Source organism: Prionailurus bengalensis, chromosome E4, assembly GCF_016509475.1.
Source record: "Prionailurus bengalensis isolate Pbe53 chromosome E4, Fcat_Pben_1.1_paternal_pri, whole genome shotgun sequence".
In the NCBI taxonomy this organism is placed as follows: Eukaryota; Metazoa; Chordata; class Mammalia; order Carnivora; family Felidae; genus Prionailurus; species Prionailurus bengalensis.
This window is the reverse complement of record NC_057360.1, coordinates 32,593,672-32,603,619: the sequence shown is the minus strand read 5'-3', so window position 1 is coordinate 32,603,619 and position 9,948 is coordinate 32,593,672.

Genomic DNA, 9,948 nt, shown 5'->3' with positions numbered 1-9,948 from the left:
AATGAGGAATCTAGAGGTCAAGAGATTTTATGGAGATAACACAATTCAGGATTCATGAGTCCTAGTTCAGAGTTCTTTCCACTATATCAAAGATTAATCTTTTTTTGTGCCATGAGCCTCTTTGGGGATCTACGGAAGCTTTTGGACCCCTTCTCAGAAAAAAATTGTTTTTAATTGTATTTTTAAAGCTCCATAGAATTACAGAGGAAACCAATGATATGAAAATACAGTTATCAAAACATTTTTAAATGTTTGCTACAGTAATACACGTAGTTCTTTATTAATGCATTAAATATCAAGATACAGGAGCAAATCTAATTCTACCATAATTTCAAAGTAGTGATGAGTGTAAATGATATTTTGAGATATCGACAGCAAGTGTAACGCAATATGCAAATATCTGTGGTTTCTATTGGTGACATAGTCACTGATATGGCTACGGATAAGACATTGGGAGTTTCCAACAAATAGTAAGCTAAACAGGGTGTGGCATTAGAGTTTTGTTTGTTTTTTTTTTTTATGAAATTTATTGTCAAATTGGTTTCCGTACAACACCCAGTGCTCATCCCAAAAGGCGCCCTCCTCAATACCCATCACCCACCCTCTCCTCCCTCCCACCCCCCATCAACCCTCAGTTTGTTCTCAGTTTTTAAGAGTCTCTTAGTGGCATTAGAGTTTTGAATTGAATTAACTATTTGATCAGTTTCTGGAGTAATTCAGGAACTCTTGCTGGGTTCTGAATAGTGAGCTAGGTGCAGGCAGGGTGACATTGAAAGGTCTGGAACCCAAGTTGAATTATCCTCATCCTAGAGGCAGCAAATCTCCATAAGTGTCTGCTGCCATGGCATTTATTCACTCGAGGCACTTATTCATCCTTTCTTTAGATATTCAAAAGCTGGTAATAAAAAATCCAGGGACCAACTGGAAACTAAATTGCAGTTAATTCAAGGAAAAGCTCTCTATCTCAATTGTTGGGTCAGGTTTTTCAAGCCAGAGACATACATTCTACTTCTGGTTGTTCCATTGGTTCTCTCAATAATCTTGGTCAATTCGTGTGTGTGTGTGTGTGTGTGTCAATATTTTTATAGACTTTATTTTTTAGAACAGTTTTAGATTTGCAGAAAAATTGAGAAGATAGCACAGAGTTCCCATATTCCCTGCACAGTTTCCCCTATTAGTAACACCTTACATTAGTATAGCACATTTGTTACAATTAATGAACAAATTCTGATACATTATAATTAACTGGAGTCCATACTTTATTAACATTTCCTTAGTTTCCACTTACTGTCTTTTTTCTGTTCCAGGACACCACAGAACATTTAGTCACCCTGTCTCCTTAGGCTCCTTTTGACTGACAGTTTCTTAGACTTTCCTTATTTTTGATGACCTAGACAGTTTTAAGGACTCCTGGTGTGGTATTTCATATAATGTCACTTAATTGGGATTTTTCCTGATGTTTTTCTCATGACTAGACTGAAGTTATAGGTTTTTGGGAGGAGGATCACAGAGGTGAAGTGCTATTTTCTTTTTTTTTAATGTTTATTTATTTTTGAGAGAGAGAGAGAGAGAGAGAGAGAGAGAGAGAGAGAAAGAGCATGAGCAAGGGAGGGGCAGAGAGAGAGGGAGACACAGAATCAGAAGCAGGCTCCAGGCTCCGAGCTGTCAGCCCAGAGCTCAATGCAGGGCTTGAACTCACAAACTGTAAGATCATGACCTGAGCTGAAGTCATGTGCTTAACCAACACGGAGCCATCCAGGTGCCCCATAAAGTGCTATTTTCAATACAATGGATCAAGAATACATGCTATCAACATGACGTATTACTGTTGGTGTTGACCTTGAACACCTGGCTGAAGTAGTATTTGCCAGATTACTCCTGATAATGTTACCCTTTCTTCCTCCTGCCAATTCACTTTTCACATTTATGTAAGTAATCACTGAAGAGAAAGAATTCCCATAAACCAGAGTAATAGAGAAGCAAGTGTCTCTAGAAAAGGTTTTAGGAGATTAGTTAGCCCTGACTCTGGTTCCTGTATCCACACCTTCCTGCACAGATAGGTTTCTGGCTGGCCTACTTTTAAAGATAAAAAAGGAAGAGGACCCCACATTGAAAGAACTCTAAACCCTTGGCAACTGATGTTGCATGGCTCAATCAACAAATACATAGACTGTCCTAACCATGTGCAAGCTGCTTGGATATGTGCATAGCTCCGAGGCATTTACACCATCTTAAATCATTTCTGGAACAATGTGGTGTATTCATAAATAAATAAATAAATAAATAAATAAATATATGAGTGGAAAGACAAATGACCAAATAAAATGCAAGACATATGACACAGTGGAAGTCAGTCTGAAAAAATTATATTGGTTATGAGCAGAGAATTTGGATTCATACCATCTAAGTTGATGTTCCAGGTCTACCCAAATGACGCATACAACTTTAGACAAGCCTTTTAGCCTTTCTAAGCCTCAGTCTCCTTAACTGTAACATGGAGACAGTCATGCCCACTATTATAAGTTGTATAGGGACACCTGGGTGGCTCAGTCAGTTGAGCATCTGACTCTTGACTTCGGTTCAGGTCATTATCCCGGGGTCAAGGGATCAAGCCCCGCATCGGGCTCCATGCTGAGTATGGAGCCTACTTAAGATTCTCTCTCATGGGGTAGGAAAACAAAAATAAGATAAAAACAGAGAAGGAGACAAACCAAAAGAGATACTTAAATACAAGGAACAAACTGAGGGTTGCTGGTGGGTGTTGTGTAGGGAGATGGGCTAAATGGGTGATGGGCATTAAGGAGGGCACTTGTTGAGATGAACACTGGGTGTTATATGTATGTGATAAATCACTCAATTCTATTCCTGAAATCATTATTACACTGTATGTTAACTAACTTGGATTTAAACTTAAAGAATAAAATAAAAAATAAATTAAAAAAAGAAGATTCTCTCTCTCTCTCCCTCTGCCCCTCTTCCCCCACTCAAGTGCACATGTACATACATACACTCATTTGCTCACTCATGCTGCCTCTCACACTCTCTAAAATAAAAAAAAATTAGGGGCACCTGGATCGCTGAGCCGGTTAAGTATCTGATTCTTGATTTCAGCTCAGGTCATGATTTCATAGTTTGTGAGATTGAGCCCTGTCTTGGGCTCTGCACTGACAGCATGGAGCCTGCTTGGAATTCTCTCTCCCTCTCTGCCTCTCCCCTGCTCGCGCTTTCTCTCTCTCTCTCTCTCTCTCTCTCTCTCTCAAAATAAATAAACTTAAAAAAATGAAAAGTTGTATAAATCAAATAACATTTAGAAAGCATCTGGCATATAGTAGGCCCTCAGGACATATAGCTGTTGTTGCTAGATAGGGAATAATTACACAATCCTGCTTCAGAGTCACTGTAAATTAAATAAGATCTGTTTCAGATGGGTTTGCCTCTGCTGAAACTGAATTTCAGGAACACACTGTATTCTTAGTTTTCTTCCTGCTTCCCACCTTCCTCCACTCCTTTTTCCCTCCCTTGTTTTTCTCAGATTTCATTACCTCCTTTCTGTTTCCTTAGACTGTCTGTGCCTTCATTTCATTACCTACTGCCAAGCCCCTCTGTTCCACTGATATTTCTGAAGGAGCAGAGCTTCTGAGTGACTGATACGTACTCCTTCTCCCCCAGGTAGTCAGAGAGAGAGGCAGAGAACTGGCAAGAAGGGGGGAAATGTTTCTGTGAGCAGACTTGGATTCCTGCATTTGTTTGTTTTGTTTTAAGTGGTTGCTTTGCTGATCCTATTACTGTAAAGGGTAATGATATTTGGGAATAAAAGTCTATGAATAAGTAATGATAATAGAAGTAAGAACCAGAACTGTGGGATATAAAGCTTGTGTTAAAAATAGTCTGTCGTTTTCAATTCTGCCTACTAAGCCTTTTCCTAGACTGAAAGACACAGAGCTCCAGTGAGAGGAGCAGACAGCATGGGAGTTGTTCCACAACCAACAGGAAACCATGCTCCAGAGCAAACCAGCTTCTCTGTTGTGGTCAAACTCTATCTCCACCACCACCACTAGCTTTCTCTGATACAGGCAATGAAACTTTTTTTTCAAAGCCAAGTAACCAGAATAATGAATGTAAAATGTATTGATTTAAGAATGGAAACTATCAAATGAGGGTCTGCTTTGGGAACTTTATATTTCTTAAGATACAGTTATTCTTCCACAGAGCATGCATTGTTATGTACATGGCTATAACAGGCAGGCCACCCAGGGAACCAATTAAAGCCCAGAAATGAGCAAAGTCTGAACCGTAAGGAAATATGAGAAGAGACTGTGGCTCCAGATGAGAATTCAAATCCTAGCATCTGAGACATCATTCATTTCATTATCTAGAAGACTGGTCAAAGTGAAGTCCTAAAACCTCAGCACAAATGACTGCCAAACCCTGGTTCTAGTGAACTAAGGCAAAACAGACAACTATGTAAGCAAGGGCTCTGTGCTCAACACAGCCAGCCATCGGTCTAAGAAGACCAGAGCCTCGGACCGTAAGCCAAGACATTACAACCGATGTGAGCAATTGCTCTGGTGCCAATCGTGGCCCCAGATTTATTTGCTTTAATGGGTAAGGTCACAGGCTCAGGCATTCTCCAGATTCTGCTATTGAACCCAGACACCATGGCCCCTCCTGCCTCCCCTCATCAAACACCAGGAGGATTCTGTTAGGGCAGAACTGCACAAATGGGAAACACCCATCAAATGCAGCAGGAATATTAACTTCACTAGGAAGCCTTTATATGCCATTACTTTAGAAAGGATTCCTTGTTAGTCCTACCATTAAACAATTAAATTGTCAGAAATGAATTCTGTGCATGTGTGTGCAGAGCGTGCGTGTGTGTGCGGGATGTGTAATTTCCCACTCAGGTGATGTCTGCGGCAGGTCTCCTCTCTCTCTGTCTCTTTCTCTGTCTCCCTCTCTCTCTCCACTCCAATTGTGTGCTTTTCCCTTTACACTGTTGAAAATAAATACGTCTTCCTAATGGCATAAGCAGTTTTTGTTATGAACTTTGATATGCCTGTACATTTTATACCACGCAGAAGACAGAAATACAAAATGAAGTGCTCAAACATGAATTTGTCTTTAAGCATTCCCCTGCCAGAACATGATTCCTTATTCCCTTTCCTGACACAGGTTACTGATACAGTCTGTTTACTCTATTAGCATTGTGTACATGGACATGATACGAAATAGCTCTAAATCAAATCAAGGCTAATGCCTACAGATGGGAAGAATGATCACCACATGCTGTATCTCTTTTATATTTTCCTCCTAATTAGAGCTTTGTGTCTTCATAACACTGACTGACTTATCCTAGGTCTCTGTTTATAAATTGTGTGACCCACAATTCAAAATCAATTGATTTTCAAAATCAAACATGCTTATGAAAAGTACACACGTTTCACTTAATCCCAGTATTGATTATTTTAGTAAAGAGACAGTATCCTACTTAAAACAAATTGAACAATATTTAATAAATGTAATTAGGATCACACTTAAATCTCTATAATCTTCACATAGCTTAAATTTTTACTTACTTAGATTATATTCTTGCCTTAGTCAGCTATCAAAACTCTTACTTGAGGCTTTAATCTTTTAAAAATGCAAAAAAAAGAATATCCATACACTAAGATGAAAAGAACTCTAGAAATTACACAGATATAAGGCAAAGGATGAGCCCAAGAAAATACTGCCGATACCTACAAACCTTCCAGCTCCTGAAACAACCATGTTAGATTAATTGTCCATGTGCCAATGCAACTATTAGTCACTTAATAAATGCTTCTTGGGGTGATGGCATAGTATCATAAATATATCCTGCTATTCTAGCAGTAAGCCTCATAAAATGTTCAGCTTACCTGTTTTATAACAATGTACAGATAAGGCAAATAGGAAAGGGAAGAGATTTTGAAATCAAATTATAAGTGGCTACAGTTTCTCCACAAACTGCCCCTCTTTGGGGTCTCATTCTCCTTGGCTTATGTCTTTTTTAACAGGATGACAAAATTATGAATTTTGGAGCCCACCCTTGTTATATAGTGAAATTTACAAATAAGCTCAGTTGGTAGAACATATAACTCTTGATCTAGGGATCCCATGTTGGGCACAGAGATTACTTAAAAAAGCACATAAAATAAAATAAAATAATAAAACAGGCTTAAGATTAGCTGGGATACACTCTGCTGTCTAGGTCTGCATCCCCTTGCACAACTCTGCATAGCCTCTCTGGGACTTCACCAAAATCTGTGTTCATGTTTTGGATGAAACACTACGTCTCCTTCCTTAACAAATCATACTTCTGAGCTAGTGCTCTGGCACAGTGTGGACCTATGTGTTTAGATTTGGGGTCAGGAGAAACTGTATAGGGCCTTCCTCCCAATGAAAGCAAATGGGTGGGGAAAATCTCTTTGGAAGAAAACAAAAATAGAACGAAAACAGGTGATATTCCTAGAAAATATTCATATCTTCATTTTTCTTATTTATTTATCATCTCAATTTATTTTGTAAGAAGTTTAAACCCACCCCCCCAACACACACACACACACACACACACACACACACACACTTTGACCATCCCTTGCTCAGATGGAAGGCTCCTCCCTCCTCCTCTCTGGTTATCCAGGCCCACCCACCTTTTATACCAAACTTATGGACCATCTTTTCTCTGAAGCCTTGGGATAAATGTTGAGGTTGATATACATCCAATTACCACACTCTTTCAGCTAATACAATATTAACAGCATTAAAAGTATTTCAATAGAAATGTTTATAACTGCAAAAATTACCAACTATGTTAGAAAAACATCTCTTTAGAAATAATTGGTATGTTTGCTGTAAACTGTTCCTACCTATTCACTAATATGGGTAGTACCTTGAACAAGGGACCATATACGTTGTGTGATTTCCATTCAGAAATAATATTTGTTGGCTTATACTGTATCTGAAATCTTGTCATTAATTATTAATCACTTCAATTAAAGTTTATGTCATATTTAGGAGACTCCTATTAAAACACAGATATCTCTGAGAGATACAACACTCCAAGCTCATTATCAATGATTTATATATTTTCAGAGACTATTTCAGGATTTTCTGATGAATTATCAAATCCCTTTCCACCTGTAATGGTGAATCCATAGCTTCAACCACACCAAGAAGCACAGCATACAGGCATGATTGTATTATGACATCAGGACACCTAGGAGAGACTGCTTGCTATCCCAAATCTACTATTCCATCCCAAATTTCTTCTTTCAAATTTAAGCCCAAAGGGTCTTTAAAGAAATTTTTTTAATGTTTATTTTTGAGAGAGAAAGAGAGAGAGAGAGCTAGCAGGGGAGGGGCAGAGAGAGAGGGAGACACAGAATCCAAATCAGGCTCTGTGCCAAGCTGTCAGCACAGAGCCTGACGCAGGGCTCAAACCTAGAAACCCCGAGATCATGACCTGAGCCAAAGTCGGATGCTTAACCAATTGAGCCACCCAGGCGCCCTGCCAAAAGTCTTTTTGTATCATTAATACAAATATCCCTGAGGAGTTCACACACTAAGCCAAAATATTATTTCCATCTCTGAATAAATGCATTTATCAGATTTGTCAAGGTGCTAACCTAAACCCCTTACTCTTAAATGCTCTGTAATGTCTTCAACTATTTCATTAAGTCCTAAGACTTCAACCTCAGTAGTTATTGAAATAATACTAAATTTTTATAATTTGCTCTTCAATTCTGTCTTCATCTAGACAAGAACATTCAGCTGTCTACCAGACCCCTCCATCTGTCTATTCCATAAGCACCTCATTCTCAGCATAGCCAGAACCAACACGTCGTATTCCCTTCATTTGTTACGGGTTCACTTAGCCACAGGGTGACTCAATGAGGAACCCCAGAGTCATCTTTCACTCTTCCCTTCCCCACAACCAGTCAGTGATTATACCCTAAAGATTCCAACTCTGCGATAGCCCTCATCTGTCTCCTTCCCATCAAGGGCTACTACCCTAACACAAACCAGAGTTTTCCCTCACCTAGGCTGTTGGAATAGCTCCCTGACACTGCTCTCCACTGCACGTTACACTTCCTAAAACTTGACTTTGATCCTGGCATTCTCCAGTTCAAAAACTCAATATGTTCCCCACTGATTATTAAATTAAAATCAAACTCATCTCGTTGTTCAACACTTGTTTTCATATGGCTGTGTCTACCTTTGACTTTCACGTACTTTATCACTCTAGCAAAACTGGAATGCTTACTAAAGATGCCCTTTGCTTTCCAACCTATGTTCCTCAAATGGTTTCCTCCACTTGAAATACTTTTCATCTATACCCCATGTCCACCCATTGAGAACCTACTTATCCTTCAAAGTCAACTTCAGATTTTAATTTCTTAAGTAGGTCTTCTGGCTTCTCTCAGCTGTATTTGATTTGTCCCACCACTGAACTCCCATGGCATCTACTATGCCCTGAATTACTAAATGGTGCCGTTATTTCTATGCCTATCTTTTGCTACTCACAATATTGACAACTCTGTAAGTGTAGGAACAGTATCTTATTCATTTATACTTCACCTGCAGTGCCTAGCTCAATGCTTGTATATAAAATGCACATAATCATTGAAGTGTTTCTGAGCAAATTTTGAAGTAGGTTTAGAAAGACAGTGGAGGAGTTCCTGGCTTCTGAAAGGGTGGCTTTGCCAAGAAGTGATGTTACAGGATCCTGGAGAGCAATTCTTTACACAATTCATAATTTTCAGACTATAGCTTAGGACAAGCATCTTGGCAATGAATGAAAATCTGCACTGGGGGAAAGGAGGGTTGGTCCAGAGCACCACCATCCACTTGGATGAGGTATCGTACTGGGGACCCTCAGGCAGGCAAATCAGCGCAAAACCATTTGGATGCTTGAAGATCTTGGAACATCTTCAGGTCCTGGACTGCTGCAAAGCAGGTAAAAGCACTGGACCAGAGAATTCTAGAAGACACTAAAAGACACAAAGGAGTTAGTGAGAAAACAAACTGCCTGCTGCACCATTCTATATACTATAGACTCTAGTGGCTCTATTTTAGCCTTTGGGATTCTGTACAAATGTGAAACTAACTTGTCAGTCAATAATGCTCAATCAACACATATTTATTGAGTGTTTTCAGAGTGTCAGTCTCTGTGCTGGAGATATAGGGGTGAATAAAAAAGACAAAATCCCTGCCTTCATGGGCTTTAATTTCTAGTAGGCAGAGATAGTAATAAATAGAATAAATATCTAAAATATAGAGCCTATTAGAAGGTGATAAATCTTGTGGTCAAAAATAAGATATGGAGATGATTAGAATCTTAAGCAAAGTGGTCAGGTTTTGTTAAGAAGGTGGTTTTTGAGCAAAGACTTGGAAAAGGTGGAATACTGATCTGTGCCACTATCTGGAGAAAGAGAATTCTAGGAAGAAGGAATAGCCAGTGCAAGTGTCCTGTGGCAATAAGCACAGGCCTGACGCATTGGAGCCAGAGTAGCTGGAGACAGAGTGAGATCAGAAAAGTAAAGGGAGGGGCATGTGGATGGCTCAGTCGGTTAAACATCAGACCCTTGATTTAGGCTCAGGTCATGATCTCATGGTTCATGGGATTGAGCTCTGCACTGGGCTTCTTGCTCACAGTGCAGAGCCTGCTTGGGATTCTTTCTCTTCCTTTCCCTCTTTGTCCCTCCCCCGCTCGCACACACATGCGCTCTCTCAATCTCTCACAAAATAAATAAATAAACTTAAAAAAATAGTTCTGAAAAGAAAAAAAAAAAAAGAAAAGTAAAGAGATACTTCCAGCCTATGGAGGCCATTGTAAGGATTTGGCTTTTACACTGAATGAAATGGAAGGTCTTAGGAAAGATCTTAGCAAAAGTGACATTGTTTTCTGTTGAGACAGAAAGAGCCAAA